Source organism: Bactrocera oleae, chromosome 2, assembly GCF_042242935.1.
Source record: "Bactrocera oleae isolate idBacOlea1 chromosome 2, idBacOlea1, whole genome shotgun sequence".
NCBI lineage: Eukaryota > Metazoa > Arthropoda > Insecta > Diptera > Tephritidae > Bactrocera > Bactrocera oleae.
In genome coordinates this window covers 51,438,749-51,465,864 of record NC_091536.1, presented here as the reverse complement: position 1 = coordinate 51,465,864, position 27,116 = coordinate 51,438,749, and the positions used below count along the sequence as shown (strand labels likewise).

Sequence of the window (27,116 nt, the reverse complement as noted above, 5' to 3'; positions counted from 1 at the left end):
CCTCTGTGAGTAAGAGTAACAGTAACAGTTTGGCAATTTTTCCGCAAGTTGGTGATGACTCTTTACAGACGTAACTATCCACGGATGCCTTCTTTAGTAAAACATAGAGAGAAAATGTCCCTTCTGTTGAGTATGTCAATTTACAACTTCTCTCACATTTGTACCGGCACCAGTTCTCACACATTCAAACAAGTGATTCTCTCCTTCTCGACAGAACAAATACTAACCAACCATACAACTACTATCGCAAATGGTGACATATTTCCCTCAAAACCTGAACACTTTTGCCATTGGCCGTTGTCATAACGACGGCAAACCTCCTTCTACAGCAGACGGCATGTACGAGAAGGCGGCTGCTTTACAAAGATTTTTCCTTTTCTTTCTGCCTAATGAACCAGTTATATTTATAAAAAGACTGGGGTGTCTAACAGCCATGTTCTATTTGCCTTCACGGAGTCGGTACAGCGGTTTGACTATAGAAAGTTGCTGCATTTGGTTAAAGGCACCCTGACTTCCCGACTATATAATTACATAGATTTTAAAAAAATTGATTTGATGACAGTTGTCTAACAGAAAGCTCTGTTTTGGTCTAATAATTGTATTGTTGAAGTTCATTCGCAGTATTATGCATCACTTTAGAAAAACAACTATTAGAAATGTTTGCATATTGATATTGATATATTAAAGAATATATATTACTGTATATTAAAAATCCACCTTTAATTTTATATATATACAGTATGTTTAAAGTATTTGAATACAAAAAATTTCGAACAATAAATTAAATTAATTCCACAGTTTTGGACGGTAGGTTAAATTAGTAGACAGCACGACAGACCGCCACATTCTGAAAGCAATAACAAAGTAATCTATATGAACTCAACACGGCAATACCAGTTTTTTTACCCACCTTTTCAGGGGGGCGGGGGGCACTTAAGACAGCTACATTCAATACTTTTTTAACAAAATTAAAAGAAAACTTTCTCTGCCACGTTGTATGTCTCGCAGAAAAAAATGAAGAGTTAAGAAAATGTCAGTACTTATGATAGTAGCACTGAGCTCATGCATAAAAATTTTGTTTCTGTAAGGTTATTTGCATAACCCTTAAAAGACAAGAAACAGTCGTAAAGATAAAATTCATATTTTCGATTTAATATTATGTATTAACGATATCAAATAGTCAAACACAATTTATATATAAACACTAAACACTCGGAATCATTAATATATTATTCAACTGTACTGAGAATTATACTCTTTCAATTTATTAGTACCCGTCCTAATTTAGATAGTACACGCCTTTTATTTGTGACGTGCGCTTTTGAAGTCATGGAAGGTTTTACAAGTTAAGGTAATGGTAAAGTTTTTGTACTTCAGGTATTAATAAATAATCAAGAATCGCTGTGGCCATTTATAGATCTGAAGAAATAAGCCTCAAAACAAAGACATATAGCATCGTGTAAGTTTGTTATTATTTAATATGTTTTTATATAATATACCAATTCTATTTTATTCAGTGACAAAACCATCTTTTTAGACACTCGCATATAAACCACTGTGCGATTAATGTCCCACATAAATATATTAAGTAGGGATACGAAAAACAATAAAATTAACTAAACATCAACGACATTTTTGTTAACAAAACTTGGAATACTATTCAAGCAACAAAGGCAATAATAGCAAGAAACAAATAACATTCATTCGAGAAGACATAAATAAATAAAATAAAAAGCAAAGAAACGGTACGATATACACTATATACACATTTTCATAAAAACAAAAAACGCGTTCTACGCGCGTTAAAATTTAACAAAAGATGTGGTAATACCATGGGTTCACATGTATTAGTGGACAGAAACGAATATATGTACATACGCATGTCAATTCCACACAAATTAAATCAAATTATTTTCCCCTACTTACAGCGCCACGTGCTTATGTTTACCTAACATAAAGACATATGTAAATATGAATAAAAAAAATATAATATTAGGTCTTCCGTATAAATTTTGCAATGTTACCAAAGTACCACTGGTACTTCTTCTAATTTTAATTAGACGAACTATATTCCTTTATTTAATAAAATAATTCGAACTTCAATGCACACTATAAACATAGGTATACTTCAGCTAAATTACCTATTAATTTTTGAAATTTAAATGGTTTCCAATATATTGTAAACAGTAGCAGAAACAATCCATTTGTTATTTAAAGACAGTTTCGAAAAAAAATGTATATATATATGTATATATATTAATTTATATCGATTTCCAAAAAGCAAAAAATATTAATTTATATCGAAATCAACATTCACACAAATATATTTACATATGTCAGCTGCGCAAATTGGCACTTATGAGTCTCATAAAAACAGGTGTTAACGTATTGTCTCTTACCGTTGAATGCTTTTCTGCGTGCTTACATAATTTTGCGAGTTATTCCTTGCACGTGGTTTGTTACAGTTAGTAACCATAGACCTTACGGGTGTTGTATATTTATGACTTTTAAAGCCATTCATTTATAGATCGAAGATGACCTCTTGCATGAGCATATATATTAGCGACCACAAATAACACACCTGACCAATTGGTAAAATCTAAGGCATGTGGCGCTAAGCGGAATTTGAAGTATTTTGTTTTGATTTTATGACATCGTTATGATGTGTTAAATGTACCAGTTAAACACCCATCAGACGCTGTGTCTAATTTTAATACGCACCCATATGAATAATTAGAGTTTTAAACGAATCATAAAAATCATTAAAGTCATTAAATATTTGTGCTGAAACTCTTACACAAATTGCTTGCCGTATGCTTAGTTGAAAGTAAGGATGTTCATATAAGCAGTAGGCCATTGGCGGGTCGTTTTAAAATAAAAAAATTACTTAAGTGAGAAATGCTCAATGGTATGTAGGTTTCCACAACTACACATTAACAAAAACCAAATTTTCTTACTCTAAGTAGAAACCACGCACAATAAAAATAAATAAACTGTCGTGCTTCCGTAGTCGACGTAATAAGTGCAACTATAAAAATGTTTTATGGTGGATAAAAACGGTGATGTGTTAATGATTCTGCTACCTATATTTTATGTATAAATGTGTCATAAAATTTGTGGAAACAAACAGTCGGTAAATAAATGAGCGGCGCGAAACAGAAAAAGAAAAAATATGTGTGTTGTGATAGGTCATAACGGTTAATGAAATAAATCTCGGAAGCTGCAATTGAAAATATATCAAATTAAAGCATTGGTAAATCCGGAAGAAAGATATTACAATTGTTATGAAATTGAATAAATTTTTAATATTGTATTTTTTTTTAATTCTTTGATAAAACAAAAAATCAGCAAAAGATTTTCAAACAAAGGAACAAAATTTAAAGGGTACTGATAAATTTTTCAGTTTCATATACGTATATCTAAAGATCCCCTTAGTAACCTAATTAAAGGATAATTATTCAGTGTAATTTAGTAATCTTTTAAGACCAAGTATTGCTTGCATTTTGCAACTCTCAACCAACTCTTCAATATCATTTCATTCTTACAGCCCGATTTAATTAATGTAAGCATGGACAAAATGTTTTGTATAGCGTTGATCATATTAACAACAACAGCGGCCGCGATTTGGATTAACGTGTTTTTCGTTTTTTTCGAACCTTTAAACCTATGTTCAAATATGGCTGAACATTTCATACTCTTGCAACTTGCAAGGATCAAATACCTTTAGATGTTGGCAAAACTTTGTTTTACAAAATGTTGCGTAGGAATTCAATAATCATTATTCGACAATATCGGGAGTGAATTAAAAAAAAATTTTGTATTTTATTACGTTATAAATACAAACGTTCATAAACGAAATTGGTTTTAAACCAATATTGTACTTCCCGTCACAGAAAATTATATTAAAGTCATCCTCAAATGACATATATCTGACGTAAACTTAACCGAAGAGGCTAAATTTAATATATTGAATTGATGTACAAAACGTTAACCAGAAGATCGGAATTATTGATATTAGGGATATGAGATAAAGACCAAGATATAGACCAATTCCATTCCATTCAATTCCATTAATATGATAAGGTTTGTTAGAATTATAGGAATTATTATATGTAATATATTATAATTTCACATGCTTTCAACATTAAAGTAAGTACTTCCAATATTATACATTCAGCTTATTTGTCTAAGATATCTTACATATTGGAAATTTGAAAATTAATTATTAGGTAGACTCAATATTGTGAATTTGTGGCATTACTACATATTATTAACTTAAACACATGCTCTCTGAGTTTCCTTAAGGTACCTTACATATCATCAACAATATATGCGGAGTAAAATCCTGATATTAGATATATTGGGGCTAGGGCAAGGTTTCACCCGATTTTATCTGTTTTAGGCACAAAGATGCACCGTTAAGATGAAAAAACGCTCATTTAATTTAGTCAAGATATCTCACATATTGGCTGATATAGCGTATAAAGTTAGCCGGAAGTTTCAAAATCTTTCTATTAGGCATATGGATCCAATTCATTTGTATATTAGAAAGGGAAAAGATCGTATGGAATTTAAAGTTATGTTGTATAAAAAAAAAGCCATGGTTGCAGTCCATTTTCGCACTATAAAGTAGGAATGTCAAAACAATCTTTTGTACCAAGTTTGGTTGAAATTGGTCTATGAGTTCCTGACATATAGGCTTTTTCATAAATGTGGGAGGTGACATGCCTATCGTTCAATTTGGACATCGGCTCCTATAAAGCCCTCTTGTGCCATCCCGGATCATCACACATTTAGTTTTTGATTTATTGCACGTTTAGAAGTTAAAAAAAAACCATTACATAGACAGTGAACGTGATTATCAACCGATTTCACGCTGTCGCAGAATATGTTAAAATGATTTGTGATTGTGGTGAAATAGTTTGATAGGTTTGAGAGAAATATACATTAAATCAATTAAATTTTTAAAGATTTTCACCACACGTGTCCCTTGTTATTTTGGTTCGTTGTACCAAATATAATTATTTTATCTTTATTTGCAGCTTAGTTATGACAGTTTATAGGTTTTCGGTAAATGTCGTTTTGCGGGCGTGTCATTGGTCCGATTACACCCATCTAGGAAAACGTTCTCTCGATTCAATCGTGTACAAAGCTTTATGACGATATCTCAATTTTTATTCAAGTTACAGCTTGAAAGGACAGACGGACGGATAACTAGCACTACTAGTCCTTATTTTATGATTCGATTTGAAATTTTGCACACGTCCCTTTTTTATATATAGAGTATATATGATTAGTTTTACATTAAACAAGTAAGGAAGGGCTAAGTTCGGATGTAACCGAACATTTTATACTCTCGTAAAGTCAAATAGTTTACTCGTTTGAGATTTCTTTGTGGACTGACTGATATTTTCGGTAGAAGGTCAACTATAGGCACTGGGGTCCATATATTTACTACTTAGGGGCTTGAACAGTTTTGGTTCGATTTAGACAATTTTTGGCGACAAGATGGCATACTTTAATCGCATTATTCAAAGTTTTATCCTGATACAGTCATTGTTGCCTGATTTGCATAGTGGAAAGTGAAAGAATCAAATGGAATTTAAAATAGTGTTATATAGGAAGTAGGCGTGGTTGTAGTCCGATTTAGCCGATTTTCGAACTATGACATAGAAATATAAAAAGAACGTTATGCTCCGAATTTAGTTGAAATCGATGATGGGTTTTCACCTAAAAGTGGGCTGTGCCACGCCCACTGTCTAATTTTGAACGCGGTTCCTATAAAGTCACCTCATACCATCTCAGAGATTAAACTTAATGTCTCTGGCGTGTTTAGTGCTTGATTTATCGCGCTTTTAGTAGTTTTTAACAGTACCGTTATATGGGGAGTGGGCGAAGTTTCCACCTGATTTCACCCATTTTCACACTGTAGGTAGAAGTTCTAAAAACATTTGCTTCCAGTGAATTTTGTTGTTATTGCATTAGTCGTTTAGGAGATATGCAAATTAAACCTATTAGGGGCGAGACCACGCCCACTTTAAAAAAAAATTTAAACTGCAGATGCCCCTCTCTAATGTGATCCTGTATAAAAAATAAGAGTATTGTATCTTGTTGTGGAGCTTAGTTATGGCAATTTATTTGTTTTGAATAATGGCGTTTTGTGAAACAAAACTATTATACTCTGTAGCAACAGGTTGCGAGAGTATAAAAACCAATGTCTATAATATAATAATATGTTCGCATAATAATGAAAAATTAAACAAGAAAAAACGTTAACTTTGCTTGCACTGAAGCTATAATACCCTACACAAATACAAAAAATTCCTTACAGGAACTTGATTTTGATCGGTCAGTGTGCATGGCCGCTATATGCTACTGATTCGATCTGAAAATTTTCTTCAGAAATTGAACCATTGTCTTCGACAATAACCTATGCAAAATTTCCTGAATATATCTCGTCAAATTAAAAATTTTTGCATGCAAGAACTTGAATCTGATCGTTCAGTTTGTATGGCAGCTATAGCTATATTGGTCTATTCGTGGAAAACTTAATATTCCCTATTCTATGTATAAAAATACGTTATAACAAACAATGTATATTGGAGGGCTAGATAAAAAAATGTAAAGTATTGAAATAAACTACATATTTTATTTTACGTAATATTTAACTCGAATCAATATATATATTTTCGAATACGAAATAGTATACAGTAGTAGTGGCGTGTGATCCTAAGGTGTCATATAAACTTATATTAAACGAGAATTTGTTGCATCCAGTAATTTTAAAAAATAACTAATGGTGTCTGTAAATTTCAGCAACGAACACCCGACACCGTTATGACGAGCGGTCCATTTAATTTGTCTGTGGTAAACTAATTGATGATCAGAACAATAGTTACTTTTGCCAATGGCAATGCCATCATTTATATGAAGTATAGAGGATGTTGCAACAGAAGCGAAGAGTAGAAAATACAATATTTTCGAACACATTGCACTCATAAGAGCTTCTCCTCTCCTCGTATTTTTCTTTTGTAGATGATTTTTATAAAGAGAAAGACATTACGAATTTCTTAGACGAATATAAGGGTCAGAGAAGGATATGAAGGAAACAAAAATTGTTTCATTTCCACAGAGTGAAGCTTTGCTGTTAGCTTTTCTTCACTTGGAATATTTTTGGGCTACCCTTTGTTCATTATTTCCGTGTTTGCGTAGAATCATTGCCTTTGCACTGATGACCAGAAAGACAAACTGCTGTTCAAAAATATAAGAAAAAAAAATGTTTTTATTTTAATTTAATATTTATTATTTTTTCACGCAAGTGAACTGAAAATATATTAGCAATTACAATTTAAAGAATTACTGGAGAAAAACTTGAGTTTTAAAATAGTTTATATAAATTATTAATGTGATTTATAGTTCAACGCAAAAACTGCAAATGTAGTTCATATGTCATAAAAAGCCTAAGGTTTGCTAATACATAACACATACAATTTAGAGTAGATGTACAGTGAATAAAAGAGAAATGCACTTTGTTTTGTTGTGACTCCTTGACAACACATTTGGGTATTATTATTACCACCGCGACAATATCAAGTAGCAAGCGCTGAGGCGTCTTCTACGCAAGCTCACAGAACTGACAGTTTTCTGCCAACAAATGCTCAGTTTGTGAATATGCCACCTTTGTCTGCAGATGCGGTATGCACTGCAACAAATAGTCTTAATACAACAATTTTTAAAGAAGAAGAAGAAGAAGAAGAATTACATAGCACTTTGGGTTCTTCTTCAACATTTCATAATGGAATTTTAGAAAAAGAAAACGAGTTTTATTATTTATCTTGGGCTAACAATTTTCGCACAGCTACAGCAGCGGGCATAGATGAAGTTAACGAAGAAGAAATACTGCTGAATTTGAATGTTTTGAGAAGATAGAAGCGAGGAGAAAGGAATCAGACGTACAAATCCCAGACAGAAATTCAGATAAATTATTCAATGTTGTAGTGTGCAAAAATCATTGTGACTATTTAAGTTAATTAATAGAAACTGATGAAAAATGTGATTTTTTTGTACGGGTAATGCAAAATGACTTTATATATTTATGTATGTATGGTCTTTAATACTATGGTTTTGGGTAGATTTGAGGAGAAAAACGAAAACATTTTATTAGAAGCATATGTCAAGCTCAGTGCTGTACGTCTCAAAATGGATTAAATTAAAGAGATATTAAATAAAAGAGTTTCAAGAAACAGAAAGTTCACATCTGTGCCGAATAATGCTAAGGGATGGACAGCTGCTGTTATGAAGCAATCGTGCAAATAATGGCTGCCGTTGGAAAAAATGATACAAACAAAAATTTGGCGAAGAGATACTAAATTTTCATTGCCTTAGGGGTGGGATAGGTCGTAAGCAGGCTATGCTTATGAATAGTAGTTAAACACAAACATAAGCTTTAGCAAATGCTGAAAACTTTTTAATTTTATAATAAATAATATTTTGTCTATTTTAAATGTATTCGTTTAGAAAATAAATAATAATGTTATAAAAAAGTGAAATACAGAGGTGGTTGCAAATTTCGGTGTCAGTCCATAGCTTTAGTTTTTATTTTTATTTTGTCTACTGAATTTTGTACATTATTTACATATATAAATATATTTGGTAAACAGTGCAATTATACTTGCATGATGTTCACCCTCTTCTTGTTTTCCTCACACGTCCTATAAGGGTTGCAGTTTAGATAAACCAAGGTATAAACGTTACGTGAACGAATCCAGGCTTTTAACTTTAAACGTACAATTTTGATCTTTTGCCAAAAATTTACGAAGCACGTCATTATTATGATGCACAACGGATATGTTGGAGATGTGTAAAGAAGGGAAGATGATGTGGAGTGCACTCAGTTGAGTCGAACATTTTTAATTCTCCAAAGCATTGGCTTATGTACGTGTGTTGAATGAAGTGTAGTGGAACTGAATGGGCGAAATCCCGTATACGTTGAACTAACATTTGCATATCAGTCACATCACCGTCGGAAGAGTACAACTACCCCAAGTTGGCTTAATATAAGGTTGCACATGTTCTACAGCCAAATGTTGATGAGTGGTGTGAGTATAAGTGGATGTGTAAGGCACTGAGTTATATAATGAAATGAGGTTCGGTTAAATGCATGCTCTAGGGATGATTTTTCAGTTTGAAATCAAATATATGGAAATCACGAACTTTCCGAATTTCGTATAAACTTTTTCATTTAAAATATTTTTAATATATGTTCATGGGAGTGCTCTTTAACGATAAGTGCAAGTTCATGCATTTTGTAACGTTTGCATAGTATTAGCCACTAATGAACGAAAAACATTATTTACACATACAAATATAAATTAAAGACTTTACATACATATGTATATAATATTTATTGCTTTTAACAATCCTAAAATGTCTGAGATTATTTAAATTTTAGTTCTGCGACGTTATTGATTTTTCCCAAATGTTTTCAGTGTGATATCTTAAAAACTTTTTTCAATAAATAAAATAAAATTATGAAAGAATAAAATAATATTTAAATTATGGTTTTTAAGTTATATTTTTAAGTAGTCCAGAACAAGAACTTTTTTATTTCACGTTGGCTGTGAAAACATTTGAAGCTTTGTGGTCACATTGTATAGAAGATTTTAAGTTTATAGTTTATTTTAAAATAATTTTCATTGTATCTTTAACTAATCCATGGTAAACAAATTCGCTTAACAATAATCGCAAAATGTTGTATAGGTTAATTACATTCAGATAATAATTATATATACTACAATGTAATCAGTAATGGTAATATTATAGGTATATAAGTTAAATTTTACATTAAGTTAGTATTCAAAAGCATACAGTATATATACATACATATATGCACAACTCCTTTTAAAATTTTATTTCAGTAATTTAATATGGCATTTTTAATGAAATGAATTACTAGTTCTGCTTACATTACACATTACGTACATTTTCGAAAGGTATCAAAATATTTCGTTCTTTAATAATACCTATATTTACAACTTTCGTTGTGTTCTCTACTTTCCCTTAACCGTAATTTAATAAATAATCCTAGACTTTGGAAAAGCATTGCATGCCAATCTGCTGAATGTGTAGATTACATTATTCTAAAAACAATATTCCCAAATGTAATTTAAAGAATATTGCAAAATATACTCACTACTCTAAACAACAATTGGTCATTGGCCCTTGCGTGATGATTGTTGGAATAGAAGTGGGGTTGATAGTATTTGACGGTGAGTGAAATTTCGAGTGATTGCTTCACGTATCTTTGCTTCAAGTTCAACTTGCAAACATAACACTAGTATATACTAATAGACGGCTAGCTTGAAGTCAGTCAGATGATATGGTTTGAGGTAGAGTTACTGGCGTATTCCGGTGGTGTGGATATGTTCGCTTTCACATTCTGTTCTTTCGTTTACCATGTTTCATGAATTTACAAGTAGCATCAAAGTGATTTTTTCAATTTTTTTGTGATAAATTTACAAACGTATAAACGCATTGGATACATTTTTATCAGAATATGGAATGCGTGAGACATTAGAAAGCTTCCTTAACGTTTGCACCATGTTAAATAAGTTGTTTGTATATTTCGCTAATGCAGCTTTATGCTCTGAATTTCAAATATATGATTTGTCCTAATATACTAAATTCGTTGTTACAAAACAACATACGGAAAGGGAATATGCATTCATGTGATTTTACAAATATAAAATGATGCGACGTTTTATTTCTTATAGATACTCAAGCACCAAAGCGAAAATTAACTCATGTAAACAATCACAACAAGAAAATTCCCTTTCATACAATATTGTTATCGATTGTTTACTTTTCAGTGAAGTATTCCAAAAGGAATCAAATCTTTATATTTAATATTATGAGTAAATTTATTTAAAGCTGGTTTTGAGCAGTATTTCGATTCCAACGTCTCCTATCGGAAATATTTTTTGGTTAAGAGTAACTGCTTTTAGCGAAGAAACTTTACGTTAGTTGAAATTCACGTAAACTAAGTGCTTAAGTAATGATAGTGTTTCACTTTTACAAACAATATGAGTGAATAATTAATTAAAATTGTTTCATCTTTATTACCTTCAATAACATATTAAGAGATGATGCAATATTTATCATTATCTCTACAAGTTCTCACAAATAAGTTTCGAAAGTTCTAATTTACATTTTACTAATCTTTACATTGTATCATTTCGTAACAGTACCACCTTCGTTGCAACATATCTTAACGTAAAGACTGTGAAAATAATGCAAATTAAAAGTCATTGAACTACTTTAAATATAATGCTGTTTTTGAGGTTGTTCAAAATCATGTTCTAAGGCATTATTGTAGTTTAATTTTTTATTATACTCTCGCAACTTGTTGCTACACCTAACGGTTGTTTGTATCACTTAAAACTAATCGAATTAGATATAGGGTTATAGAAGTACATATATAAATGATCAGGATGAAGAGACGAGTTGAAATCCGGGTGACCCCACAACAAGATAGAAATCTCTTATTTGGTATACAGGATCACATTAGGGAGGGGCATCTGCAGTTTAGAGTTTTTTTTAAAGTGGGTGTGGTCCCGCCCCCTAATAAGTTTAGTATGCATATCTCCTATACCACTGAAGCTATAATTACAAAATTCATTGGGAACAAATGTTTTTAGCATCTCTATCGACGGTGTGGGTGAAATCGGGTGACAACCCCGCTTACTCCTCATATAACGGTACTGTTCAAAACTACTAAAAGCGCGATAAATCAAGCACTAAACAAGCCAGAGACATTAAATTTTATCTCTGGGATGGTATAAGATGATTTTATAGGAACCATGTTCAAAATTAGATAGTGGGCGTGGCACCGCCCACTTTTATAATATAATATATAATATCCCTCTCATATTTCTATGTTATAATACGAAAATGGGCGAAATCGGATTACCACCACGCCTATTTCCCATATAACATCATTTTAAATTCCATCTGATTTTTCCAATTTCCAGTATGCAAACTAAGCAACAATGATTATATCGGCGTAAAACTTTGCGTGAATAGTACGTTTAAAGTACGCCACCTTGTGACCAAAAATTATCTAATACTATGTTCGCACCGAATTGAAATCCTCTTGAAAACACAATTTGTGGATTGTGGAACCAAAGTTTTTCTGACCGACATTGTGTGTTTTCGATGAGTTTTCATTGACAGTTCACACATCTATTTGTTTACATTTGTTATGTACCCTACAAGAACAGTGACGGTCATCTGATGGGTAATATGACAGTCATAGCTGAAAAACTATTTTCAGCGCCTTGTTTTCTTTTTGTTTGTTTGTTTTGTTTTTTCTGAGTCATTGCTGACCATAAATCCGTCATAGCTGAAAATTGTCAGTTATGACTGAAACGCTATAATTTTTATTTCTTTAATAAATTTCAAACTTTTAATGAAAATTAGTTATAATAATATACTTAAATATAAAAAGGAATGCAACAAAAAATATAATAAATAATGAAAATATAAAATTAAATCTTCACTTGATGCCATCTCCTCCTCTCAATAGCTTTGCGTACGTCTTTCTCCAATCAAACCAGTGGATAGTTCTGAATTTAAAAATGCAAATGTAAATTAACAGTACTGACATATCAAATGTGAGTGTATTGGTGAACCCATCAGCAGTTTCTTGTAGGGTACGTTTAGGCCAATTATGGAATGTAAATTGTCAACTGACATTTAGGGCTGGCAAAATATGTCTTCTAATAATATCGATTAAAATAGAGCAGGCACCGATTATAATGAGTGGAATGTAAGTTTTAAAGGGGTTTTCAGCGAAAACTGTGTTTTCGTTTGACAGATTTTGTATGGATGAAAACACAAGTTTTCGCATGAAAACTCTTTTGTCTATGAAAACACAAATTTTGTGTTGGTGCGAACATAGTATAAATTGAACCAAAACTGCCCCTAAAACGAGTATACCATTTGACTTTGCGAGAGTATAAAATGTTCGGTTACATCCGAACTTAGCCCTTCTTTACTTCTTAAAATTTATTTTTAAAAGAAAATCCTTTTATTTTAATAAATAATTTTAATTTTTCACTGTCATTTATACTAATAAGTAATATGACCTAAATTCGCTAGACATTTACGAATGAATCTCATATTTTTCTTGCATCTAACAAAATATAAGATACAGTGCTTAAATTAAATAAACTGTAGACACCACAGAGAAAAATTAAACATATACAAGGGTATAGTAAGTGTGAATACAACCAACGCTTATAGAAATGATCATAAAAGTAAACATAAAATTCACTGTTCGACCTTGGAAAGCAGTAAAAAATTCTTAATGGCTCTCACTTTTTATAGACAGAAAAGTCTGCAACGTTAAAGATATGTGACACGCTTTAACACTAACCATATAACTGTTGAAATGCCAACAACAATAATGTCAAACCCAACAACAATGTTTCAATGCCAAATGGATTACAACAAACAGTAAACATCTTAGTACAACGGAGCCTGGCCGTTGTAGTTAAGTAAATTGTGGTTTGAAAAAATGCTAAACAGTGATGAAAGTGATCAGCTGTTACTGCCGGTGAGCGCAGCCTATGTTGGCCTCTTCCATTAACATGCACTTATGACTTTTTAATATACCCTCACTGCTCGCCGGTTTGAAATAGCTGAAATAAAATGTACTTTGTATTTGTATGGGTCTCGCAATATGTTTCATAGAATATAATAGTATTGTGTTTACATAACGGTAGTTTATAACACCAAAAACTAATTGAGACAGATATAAAGTTCTTTATATCTAACTGATCAGTATGACTAGATGAGTTCAACCTGTTTTTTCATCGATCCATGCAAGCGATAACTTGAACAACATTTAAATATATGTATTTGGATAACTTGGTACACATATTTTTTGGGCAAATTTAACTACTGCGACGCTTTAATGCCTTCGTTAAAATTGGACAATAGGGGTCACATCGCCCGCTTTTAGTCGAATGTTCATATTGTATATCAGCAACGATTTGACCAATGTCAGCGAAAGTAAAATTAAGCATATAATATAATTTTTTTTTAAGATATCGGACTAAAACTTTGAACATATGTATTATATTGACTTTTGATGGAAAAATCGGCCAAGCTGTGATATATAGTAATGAAATTCGAGGAGCACGTTTTTCTGTTAGTAATTTTAGCTGTTATTGCATAGATACAGTTTATTGTAGAGTACTTCCCTAAACCCTAAACATAGCTATTACGACAATTTTTAAAATTCCGGTTGACTTTATACAGTTTATAATAGTCAATATGCTCGATATTTTAATGAAATTTAATGGATATGTTTTCATAACTATTAAGAGGTTTAGTACTAAATATGAATGACTTTTGTTGTCTCAAAAAAATTAAATTAACTTCCGATTCCAACATGACGCAAAAATTATTAATATAACTATGTGAGTATATGGTCTATAGCTTAAATTAATAATGTGACTAAAAGTATTGCCAACACATAAAAATAAATAGTATACACCTTTCAACTGCAAAAATTGCAAGAGTACAAACAATTCGGTTGCAGCCCTTAGCTCTTAGCACTTATTTCTTGTTGTATTTGCATTCAATAAAATGAATTGGCTTACTCGAATATGGAAACAAATTATGTATTTTTAAAACAAATTAATTTCAAAATTATATAATTATTATTTAGAAATGATTACTTACTATATAACTAAGCCTTTATAAATAATATATGTTTATAAAATTATTCATAGTTATACATTTTCTTTTATCTATATGGTTTATTGTAAATTTACGCAGGTATGAATGTAAGCTCTAAAGTTGTAATTCTAAGCAATCAAATGAGCAATCCATAAACTTCAAAATTTAATTTTTTAAGGTAGTTTGGATTTATTATGCTATACCTTTAATATATATTTGGAAATATTTTATTTTTCTTAGTGTAAGACTATTACTTTATGAATTATTTATCCGATATCGGTTTACTAGCGAGTATGAACTAAATTGCTCCTTGAGAATATGCGTGATTGTCTGTTAAATTCCATAACAATTGACAGGCCTACCCATAACCTTCAAAACGCTATATGGACTAGGTATCTTTTGGTTTTTTTAATACTCTCCTTCTTGTCCTTGGACAACCCTTTCAATAGCAAAAGTGTATACTCAAGGCCAAAATGTTATTTATTTTGAGCTCATTTTCGCTTATTGTATTTTTGTTGTTCTTGTAGGATACTTACTTGAAAAACTGAACAATAACTTAGCCTTTAATATGAAAGGATGGACTCTTGCTGTAAATATATGAAGGGAAAACTCGGTTATTATGAATGATGAAAAAAGTATTTAGTCACATTCGTCAGAAGAGCAATTACGAAAACAAAGGGATAGAAATAAAAAGTTTGAGTTTAATAATGTTCGAAACATAATTATATACCATACATACGAATATGCAAATAAAATAAATATTATGAGCATAATCAATCCAAAGTCCACACATACCTATGTAATACTCGATTATGTGCTTACTGCATTGACTTGTTTCAATTATGACTCGCACGGTAAGAATTAATTTTAATTGTATCCCATAGCAAGAAAGCCATAAATGTATTCTTTACATCTACAACATATCTATGTACCCACATTATTTTTTGCTTTTTTCGTTTTAGAAAAGAATTTAAATACATGACAAATAATACGTGATCGCCTTGTACAAAGTGTATCCGCCACAACCGGTCGATGTAAATTTATATTTTAATGTTATTCATTGAACCGGTATCTACAAGCAAGTAAGTTATAGATGTCACGACTACTCTGAAATGTATAGCAATAGTGTGTGTTGTAGCGAACAGTATCTGCGAGATAGGAGCCGTTTATAAATCAATTGATTGTCGCCATCTCATATATGCATTAGGTACCTGGTATGATAGCTCGTATGTCGGTACCCAAAAAAAGGCATATTCATATGGAGCCCTTTGGATGGAGTGGAAACAAAAGAGAGCATAATTGTATAATTTTTTAGTGACTACAGTGTTCATATTTCATTCTTTTTTTTTTGTAACTTTGAGAAAGGAATGCAAATGAAATACGCAGCTTATTAGTATGTAAGTCGCATAAATAAATTTATTAAAATATAGTCGCTATAGTTGACTCCGCAAAGAGTTCATTGTCAATCCAGACGATACTGATCAGCCTAGTTCTAGTGGAGTCACCACTTAACGGTAATGCTGTATACTTGTATGCGACTGAAAAGCAACAGCGGCATTGCCTATCTGAAATGGGGAAGCTGCTTTTTACTAAGTATTTTTGTTTATCATAATTACATTTGTTCATGAATTAATGTTTGTCAAGCTGACTTTTATGTAAATCTTCTCTCGCAGTAGTTGCTGTTACCAGAAATACGTAGGTTAATACTGATGAGGGTAGGTTGCACAAAGGCCATAAAGCTGGCGTTCGCCAATCCATTTCATAATTAACATTCAAAAATAAATTGTTTAATTTATTTAATAAACAGAATGAAGACACATACTCTTCGCAAAGTATCATATTTAAACAGTGGGGCGGAGATGGCAAATTAAGGTAAATATTTTTCGGATATTCTTAGAAAAATAGTGGAAAGAAGCAAAAATATTTAATTAATTTTAATACTATTTAATATTCTATATGAAAGAAAGTTATAGCATTTTACCTATAATCAAAACATACAACGTTTCATTTATTTCCCAAACGATCATTAGTTTTAAATCTACGCATACTTAAGGTAAAATTTAGATATGGGCGTACTTTCTGTTATTAAGCTGTAGAGGCTATGGAAATGTATACGTTTAAGTAATTTGTGATAGTGACATATTCGACAGAGACTAACCTTAGACGGTTTAGTTAAGAGCAAAAAACTTCAGTTTATTCAATAATGCACCATTCAGTTTTATAAATATATATAAATGCTCAGGGAATACATTTTTCCGTAGAAACATATTTTAAACATGTTTAGAATTTTAAACTGTACGAATTTTACTCCAAATTTTCATGGCTTTCACACGTGTTTTAAACGAGTGAAGTAAACCTTATTCTTCATTCCAAAACTACAACTGTCTGTCATTAGTATCACAACGCAAAAACTTGTTTGATTCTGTTTTAATCGTTTGTGTACCGCTCGCCGTTCGTTTTCTTTCAAGCAAAAAAAAGCATTTCATTTAAACATATGCAAGAAACTAGGGGACTTTCAAGGATGATTAAACAGAACAATAGTGATAACTTGTGTAAATACATTATTATATACTTATAAATGTTTGTTATATAATCGTGAGAAATTAATTCTGAAACTATAGAAATATAAAAACTCTAAATTATTGCAGATTAATTCTAGGGTTAGGTTTTCAACATAAAATTAACGCTCTTAAAACATGGATGATGAGTATGTAAATGAACGAGCTATCTAAAAATATATGTATGTACATATTCTGTATGAAATGTAAGGAAGTAGCAAATTATTATTTTTATGAAAGTAGTTTTTTTAAATTGATATTGAATCGTACATATTAAATTTACTTATAAGCAGCAAACTAAGATATCAAAGCATTGACTGTCAAGCAGACGAAAAAAAAATTGTATCTAACAAATAAACCTAAAAAAACTGAAAATCACTCAGTTTGTCATTACCTCCTTTTTCTATAATGTTATATTTCAAATAACTTGTATATAAAATTTTAACATTTTGAGAAAATGTAAAGGTTATATAGTTCCAATTTAAAGGGAAACTTTAACATGTTATAGGATGTTATTTTAATTCCACATATTTATTTGATATCTTCATATGTATATGGCTTTGTCAATCCAATTGATTGAGCAAAAATTTAGTAAGTTATGAAGTATGTGATATAAACGCAATTTGGCAACTTCTTAATCCCAGTACCCTCACGGAATTTAACATCAGTTCATCGGTTCAGACGTGGACTCTTTTGTCACTTATTTTTAATTTTTTTGGGTCAAGGGGACTACGAGAAAAGATGAAGGGACCGTGTCGCTCGTGCACGGGTGAGCACCCTTTTCTGTTTGAAACATTTTCCATGGTTGCAATTGCGCTCAGTTTCCAAAGAATATTTACAATATGTTCGGGAACATGATTCTTTTTGTACTCCCGCAACATGTTGCTACAGAGTATAATAGTGTTGTTCACCTATCGGTTGTTTGTATTAATTAAAACTAATACAGTTAGATATAGGGTTAAATATATATAAATGATCAGCAAGAAGAGAAGAGTTGAAATCCGGACGACTGTCTATCTGTCCGTCCGTCCGTGCAAGCTGTAACTTGAATAAAAATTATGATATCTTTATGAACCTTGGTACACATGTTTCTTGTTACGGTAAGATCGGACGACTGCCACGCTCACAAAACGCCTTTAATCAATAAGGAGTAAATTGCCATAACTAAGCTTCGCAATAAGATATAAGGCTGTTATTTGGTATACAGGATTACATAAGAGAGAGGCATTTGCGGTCAAATATTTTTTAAAAAGTGGGCGTGGTCCCGCCCCTAATAGGTTTAATGTGCATGTCTCCTAAACCGCCAAAGCTATAATAACAAAATTCACTGTGTACAAATATATTTAGCACCTCTACCCACAGTGGTGAAATCGGGTGACAACCACGCCGACTCCCTATATAACGGTACTGTTAAAAACTACTAAACGCACGATAAATCAAGCACTTAACACGCCAGAGACATTAAGTTTTACCTCTGGGATGGTATGAGATGACTTCATAGGAACCGCGTTCAAAATTAAACAGTGGGCGTGGCACCGGCCAATTTTAGTTGAAAGCCTCTACCTTGGGATCTGGTAAACCAATTTCAACCAAATTTAGTACATAAGATTCTATGTTATAGTGCGAAAATGGGCGAGATGGGATTACAACCACGCCTATTTCCCATACAACACCTCAAACCTTAAATTCCATCTGATTCTTTCACTTTTCACTATGCAAACCAAACAACAATGATTATATCGGGATACAACTTTGCGTGAATAATGCGTTTAATGCCACCTTGGGACCAAAAATGATCTAAATCGAACCAAAACTGTTCAAGTCCCTAGGTACTGATTATGTGAACCCCAGTGCCTATAGTTGACTTTTATCGAAAATATCGGTCAATGTGTAAAATATATAATTGAAATTCATATAATAAAATTAATGAATGAAAATCTTTGGTAATAATATGTTTTTGTGTCAAACAAGGGTTGAATCGGATCAATAATTCCTTTAACATAAAATTTTGCCAACACCTGAAGTAATTTCCCGGTGATGAGCTACAATAATGTACGTGTGTGAATGCACCCTAATACAGCAAATAAAATAAAGCCGCAGTAAAATTCCTAAAAGGCAAAGTAGGCAAATGTGAAAACTGCAGCAAATGCAACGACGGTACGAGTGGGCGCTTAGTGAATGAAATAAAAGACCCACACCTGCATTTATCAGCATCCTCTAATGGAAAGTTTTCGTATATTGTAGCATAGGTATATCATATGTATGAAAATTAAAAACATTCACGTCTACTTGCATACGAGTACATGTTACTATTTAATGAATATCGGAGTTTTTGGTAATTCAAGGAGACATCCGAAATAAATTTTAGCATAGCTCAGTTCAATTGCCACTTTGATAAGTTTGGTGTGATAGAATAAAACCACTGAGGTAGAAAATTATTGAAATTTGTTGTTACATTTTTTGAGTATTGGAATTTTGTGCACCTAATGGTTGGGTGGAACACACTAATCGACATAGATATAGAGTTATTTAAAAATTGTACATATATGTACCATATACAGGGTTTTCCAATAAGAGTGATATAATAAAACAAAAACACCGGGCAAGCCAAACCTTGAGTTAAAATGAAGATATATTGATGAAAGGTGTTTCTTGGCACCAGAAAAAGGTTGGTAATGCAGGGCAGCGTCGGAACACGGCCACTGCCCCCAGAAAATCCCATTATTGGAAAGTTTATAAAGAAATATATCTCAAAAACATGCCTCAAGAACAACTCGATAAATTTTAACCAAATTAAATTACATTACAACCCCGATATACTTATCACAATTTTTATTAATATTTTACTTTACAGTATCAAATCAAACAGCAATGAAGTTATTGAAATAAGTTTTGAGCCCTGTAAATTAAGAGAGTATAAAATGTTCTTTATTTGTTTAATATAAAGTTTGGCAAACATCTTATAATATTTATCGCCTATTAAACGCGCATGCGCGAATATTATGAGAGTATAAAATATTCTATTGAAACCCAAACTTACGTCCTTACTTGTTTTATGTTGCTGCTTGTCTATCAAAATACAAATTTTTATATCTTGCAACTAGGTATCCGATTACAAAACTACCAAACCTTTGACTCGCAGCGTTTTTTTTTTAAGTGGGAGTAACCCCTTTTCTAAAAAGTTTAATTATCGTGCTTCATAACTTATAAAGCAAACCGATTTTATTGGAATCTTTTAATTTTTTTTTATGCTATAGATCGATATAGATGTATATAGCGACACTGTTCTAAGCTACTTAAAGTGCGGTTACTGCATAAGCATTAAAGATAACGGTGAGGATAATACTGCAGATTTGAAAGAAAATAAGTACAGAATTTTTACAAAGACGGAACCTCCAGTGAGATTTAGAATTTTTTGTTACTGTTTGTGAATGATCTTAATCGAGGGGCATATTTTCCTGAAAATTATATGACATAGTATTTTAAATCTATGTGTAGAACACATCATTGTAAATCATTGTGAATGCAAGATTTGTCAAATCTTATTTCTTTTCATAATTTTTCAATATAAATATTTCTGTTATAAAATACTAAATTGTAGTTTAGTATAATTTATTAAGGCACCAAATATCCGCCGAGAGTAACAAAAGGGCCCGGTAGAAGAGTGAAAAAATGTCTCTGGCTCTTCATAGCTAATGCAAGAGTAAACGGAAACCAGAAATAATGGTGACGTCAAAAAGCAAAAAAGGAAGAAAATATAAACATGTTGCTTGAGAATATAAAATATGTTTATTAAATGTATTGAGTTTAATAGTATATTTGAAAGAACTTGACTTAAATACTCAATATATCGAATTTATGTTAACGTTTAATTGAAAAATGATTTATTGATATCTGTACCTCTGTCGATTTCAGAACTGCAGCCTCAATGAAACCGGTTTCAAATTTCGACTTGCTCTTTTCTGGTCAACATTTTAGGTATACTTACTTAGTGTAATTTAACACTGGAATAACAAAAATTATTATAATGGGTAATCCCATTCGCGCCAAATTTTGTTCAGCGATTAGGCCCAGTTTTGACTCAATGGGTATGTAAACAAGCAAAATTGCCGCATTTGGGACGAAGAGCAACCTGAAGAGATTCAAAATCTGTCATTTCATCCAGAAAAAACATCGGTTCGGTGTGGTTTTTAAGCCAGTGGAATCATCGGTCCATATATCTTCAAAAATAATGCCGGTGAGAACGTAACTGTCAATGGCCACCGTTAGAGAGTTTATTGAGGGAACACTTCGGTGAGCAGATAATTTCACGTTTTAGCCGGTCGATTGGCAACTAAGATCGTGTAATATCACACCGTTAGACCTGTGAGGATATGTAAAGTCTAAAGGCATTGGATCAAAATATCACGCGTATCATTCGCCAGTTACCAGTCAAAATGTTTGAACGCATCATCGAAACTTGGACTAAACGGTTGGACCATCTGAGACATAGCCGCGGCCAACATTTGAAAGAGATAATCTTAAAAAACTAAATGCCAAAGAATGTTCCTTCGAATGATAATAAACATTCTCAATTAACCTTGAATTTTTTGTATTTTTTTTTTAAAAAGAAAGGAACTTCGAAATGGATCACTCTTTATATTATATATAATATAATGACAAGTCGGTGTGATTCGTGAACCAATTTTACAAATTTCCGGAAATTATAAATACATATATATGCTAAAAATTCAACCGGAAGTTTGCTATTCGTATATTTGGTGTGTATATATATGGTGACTAGCGGCCACGTCTCATTATTAGAAAAAGATGCTTTTTGTCTCTCATTAAGATATCTTACATACGGAGGCCAGGAGTAGTATTGATCTGATTTTATTCCTTTTGGGTATCACGACATATTATTACCAGAAAATAAATTCTCTGAATTTCAATAATATATGTCAGAGGCTTACAGCTTTAGGCATCGAGATCTAATTCTTCGGCATCTGGGGACTTGAAAAGTTGTGGTCCGATTTCGACTATTTTTTAACATGAATTTGATTTATATTAAAAAGCGGCATAATCATATGGAATATAAGAAAGATGAAATAGTGAAATTCACTATTTCATTGGAAATAGTTTAGTCGTTCTTGAGACCGTTGACCAAATTTTACAGCGATTCCTTGGAAGGCCTTAACCAACATTTTGATTGCGAATTTCAATGCTTCTAATATGCATTACATATTAACTTACTGAGTTATGGCGTATTTAGTAGTTTTCTACATAACCCTTTATGGGAACGGGGCGTGGTTATTATCCGGTTTTGACAATGTTTGATAAAGTATCGAAAGGATTTGTTCTCAACAAATTTGGTTGATAGAGAAGTTTCTGACATCTAACAAAGGAAATGTGTCATTATTTAGTTATTTATATATAGTACTGGCTCCTGCCTTTCCACTTTCAGTAAGACAATTGTCTCAGTTATTTCTAGCTTGTTGGGCGGTCATGATTCAAAATCATGAGCAAAAGTATTACATACTATGAGTAAATAAAATGATCCAAGAATAGATTCTTAGACCTGTGTCCCACCGATTTCGGTAATATCTTCAAATATAATATATAATACAATTTTAGTAAATGGCTGCATTAAACAATTTTTTTCTTTTTTTTAAAAATATGTATGTAATTTCCTTATTCCCAGATTTTCGCGAAATTTATTCTAATATAATTAATGTATTCATCTAAATTTTTGTTTACTCCCCCTTTTCTAGTTATTACGGAGATTGAAATTTCAATAGGGATGTTTTCATATGGATTTAGTTTAGTGTTTTCTATATTATTTGATTTGTTACTTATTTAACTTTTTCTAATTTTTGGTTCCTTTCATGATTGTAGCAGGAAAGTTTTATGATTATTCCAATTCGTCAGAGCGTTCCGCTAGGATGTAATCAAATAACTTAAATATATTTTCCAAGGATTGAGAAAGTTGACAAAACTATGCTTTGATTTGATGGTTAAAGATAGAGCAAGAGAGAGGTTAAAGGATAGAGCGGAGATGATAAGTGGGAAAAATGTGCGTTCTCTTGTTAAAATGCAAATACATACTTGTAGTACAAAATATTTGCTTAGAGACATAACATATGTTACAATATGTTGCATATTTACTTATATATGTATGTATATGCAAATATTTTCACTCGTTTCGATGACGCAAGCCGCAGGAGAATTGGCTTTGTCAAAAATTTCACAGCTTGATATTAAATAGTTCCTTTTACGTGCATTATACGTTTCTAAGCGATTCAATCTACAATATCTCTATTATCTCTTTGCTTATCTTAAAACAAGGTCAAAAACACATTCGAGTAATTTTTTTCTACATTTGTTTAAGAAATATATTGTCTTCTTTAGAAGCTTGATGATTACACTGTCAAACTTCACTAAACTGAAATAGTGCGATACTCCAACTTTGAAAGTATACTTTGCCTTGTAGTGTCAATAGAGGAGGATAAACTTTCCAACTCCTTGAAGAGGAAATCATAAACTGAAGTTGCGAAATGAGAATAGAATAAAGTTTGGCAAATAAATTTGTAAGATATTAAATTATTAAGAAAAAATTAGTACCAATTATTACTACTAAACCATAACATAAATAAAATCATGAAGGTGAAAAAAGAAGTTTACCACTATAACTTTTAGAAAAAGACGTAGGCGGTACTTCAATTGATGATTTCTTTGACTTTATCTAAAATATAATGAAATTAAAACAATGTACCTATTCTGTGGCCAATATACATACATACGCCTTAAGGAGTCCCAGCCCAGATCATGTTGCCTACCTCTACCATTCTCCTCGTTCTAGTTCCAACTTCGGTACGAAACACAGTCTTTCAACTTGGGTTTTTAATACGGAATACAATGGAATATAACATCAGTTATTTACAAATGTGTTCCAGCTAGTGTTATTATTTGCGCTCTATTCATGGAGTCCTTTATATGTCGCCATATGTTTTACTAGTCTGCCCCACAACAATTACAATTGAATCCGTTAAACAACATCAAAGTGGCACAGCCAGCATTTGTCATTCCTTAAGCCCTAGATCTTAAGGTCCCTCATATAGAGTTCACATACGAAGACTTTTGCTGTTTGTTTCGAAAAATTATATTCCGAAGCACAAAGCGTGTTGCCTGAGCATTATCAACCAACTCGGCGCCCTGATAGGCTATGTATGTATATATATATATGAAACTTAGGTACATACGAGTACAAGCAACTTCTTCAGACAATTGGTGATTGCTACCATTAAATTGTCTTAACCTTCACCTGTTTTCTTTGATAATATTTACAATCAAGTATATCTTGCAGATGAGACCACTATATAAAAGAGTCTCATCTAACTAAATAAAAGACAAAATGAAGAACCAAGTTATATAAAATAAATTAATTTAAAAGATATATAAAAGTTCTTTACACTTGTATTTGCAAACTATAACATTATAACTACATACTTTACCATATTTTTGTATTGTCATAGCAGCGAATTTATACAAAAACAGGTACATACATATATACATATATATATTGCAGCTCTTAGAAACTCTTAAATAATGCGTTAAAAGTGAAAATTTTTTATAAAATATTCTTGAATAAAATATTTTTTTTCCCGTTTTTAAGCGACGAATTTCAACGTCAGACACGGAGTAGTTTAGTTAAAAGCCAGCAACGCTGACGATATACCTATGACGATATACAGCACAAAATTTGGTGGGCATGCTGGAGCACAGTATACTACAGAGTATTAGTATGGTTAACTTCACCAACCGTATTATATGATTCAGCCATATAAACATAAATGCCATTCCTTGTTATAAAAGATTTCCTGGCGAAAGCAGGATAGCGGTAAACATCGGCATACGGCTAAAATGTTGGATAAGCAAAGAAGCAGTATAACTATCTCTTTCTTCATGCCCTGATTCTCTTTTCAACTATTGGGCGATGCTTTTTTTCATTTTTGTGTATATAAGAGAAGTTGTTATGGAGAATATAATCAAGCTACGTCACCCAAGATAAAGCTGCTGCGGAATGCTGTTCAAAATGTAGCTAATTTGACGTACTGCAAGGTGGGCCATCTGACGGAAAACTGCACTGTAATTTATCTCAGATGGTATTTCAATGAATATTCTTTAACATTCTCTGATTCAGAGAAGTATTCTTTAACCAGAGAATGTTTTCATTTTATTCATTAACATTCTCTGTTCTCTGCTTTAACATTCTCTGGTACAACCAGAGAACGTCAAATTCATTGAAAGAAGCATGAAACTCAAATATGATGGAATGAAAATATAGAAGAATAAGCCGTCAACAAATATCTAATTCACATTTTTGCCGCTAGGCTTGAACCCCATTAATCATATTTCATTTATTATACTCTCGCAACCTGTTGCTACAGAGTATAACAGTTTTGTTCACCTAACGGTTGTTTGTATTACCTAAAACTAATCTAGTTAGATATAGGGTTATGTATATATAAATGATCAGGATGAAGAGACGAGTTGAAATCCGGGTGACTGTCTGTCCGTCCGGCCGTCTGTCCCTCCGTGCAAGCTCTAACTTGAGTAAAATTTGAGATATCTTTATGAAACTTGGTAGACATGTTTCTTGGTATCGTGAGACGGTTGGTATTGTAGATGGGCGTAATCGGACCACTGCCACGCCCACAAAACGCCATTAATCAAAAACAAATAAATTGCCATAACTAAGCTCCGCAATAAGATACAAGACTGTTATTTGGTACACAGAATCACATTAGGGAGGGGCCTCTGCAGTTAAATTTTTTTTTTAAAACTGGGCGTTGTCCCGCCTCTAATAGGTTTAATGTGCATATCTCCTAAGCCGCTAATGCTATAATAACAAAATTCACTGGAAGCAAATGTTTTTAGCACTTCTATTGACGTTATGAAAACAGTTGAAATCGGGTGGCAACTCCGCCCACTCCCCATATAACGGTACTGTTAAAAACTACTAAAAGCGCGATAAATCAAGCACTAAACACGCCAGAGACATTAAATTTTACCTCTGGGATGGTATGAGATGACTTTATAGGAACCGCGTTCAAAATTAGACAGTGGGCGTGGCACAGCCCACTTTAAGGTGAAAATCCATATCTCGAGATCTGCTTAACCAATTTCAACAAAATTCGGTACATAACGTTATTTTCATATTTCTATGTTATAGTGCGAAAATGCATATAACACCATTTTAAATTCCTTGTGGTTCTTTCCACTTTCCACTATGCAAATCAAGCAACAATGATTATATCGGGGTAAAACTTTGCGTGAATAATGCGATTAAAGTATGCCACCTTGTGGCCAAAAATTGTCCAAATCGAACCAAAACTGTTCAAGCCCCTAAGTACTAAATATATAGACCCCAGTGCCTATAGTTGACCTTCTACCGAAAAAAGCAGTCAATCCACAAAGAAATCTCAAACGAGTATACCATTTGACTTTGCGAGAGTATAAAATGTTCGGTTACATCCGAACTTAGCCCTTCCTTACTTGTTTACAAATATTTACGTTTTAAGCAATTATATATTTTATTATTGCACTGAAAATAAATAAAACAGATTTTCTTTATCATTTACAATAATTGAATTTCAATTATTTTGATTATACCTTTACTTTATAAGAGACGAGAGAATTACCTACTATTTATTATATGACTATATGAAGAGAATTTATAGGATGGCCACACGGTTATTTCAACAAAAAATATATATATCAGTCGGTGAGAATCCAAATTAAACTTCATATATAGTATTCATATGTAATTATTAC

General features: G+C 32.0%; 1 long non-coding RNA gene across 3 annotated transcripts in view; it reads right to left on the bottom strand.

Moving 5' to 3' along the window:
* The window catches only part of LOC138859019 (uncharacterized), a 209,338-nt gene that overhangs the window by 83,069 nt on the left and 99,153 nt on the right, over positions 1–27,116 (bottom strand). For all 3 annotated transcript variants that reach the window (XR_011398057.1, XR_011398055.1, XR_011398056.1), the window contains exon 3: positions 15,282–15,332. This is a non-coding gene — a long non-coding RNA (uncharacterized lncRNA). The remainder of the gene's footprint in view (positions 1–15,281; positions 15,333–27,116) is intronic.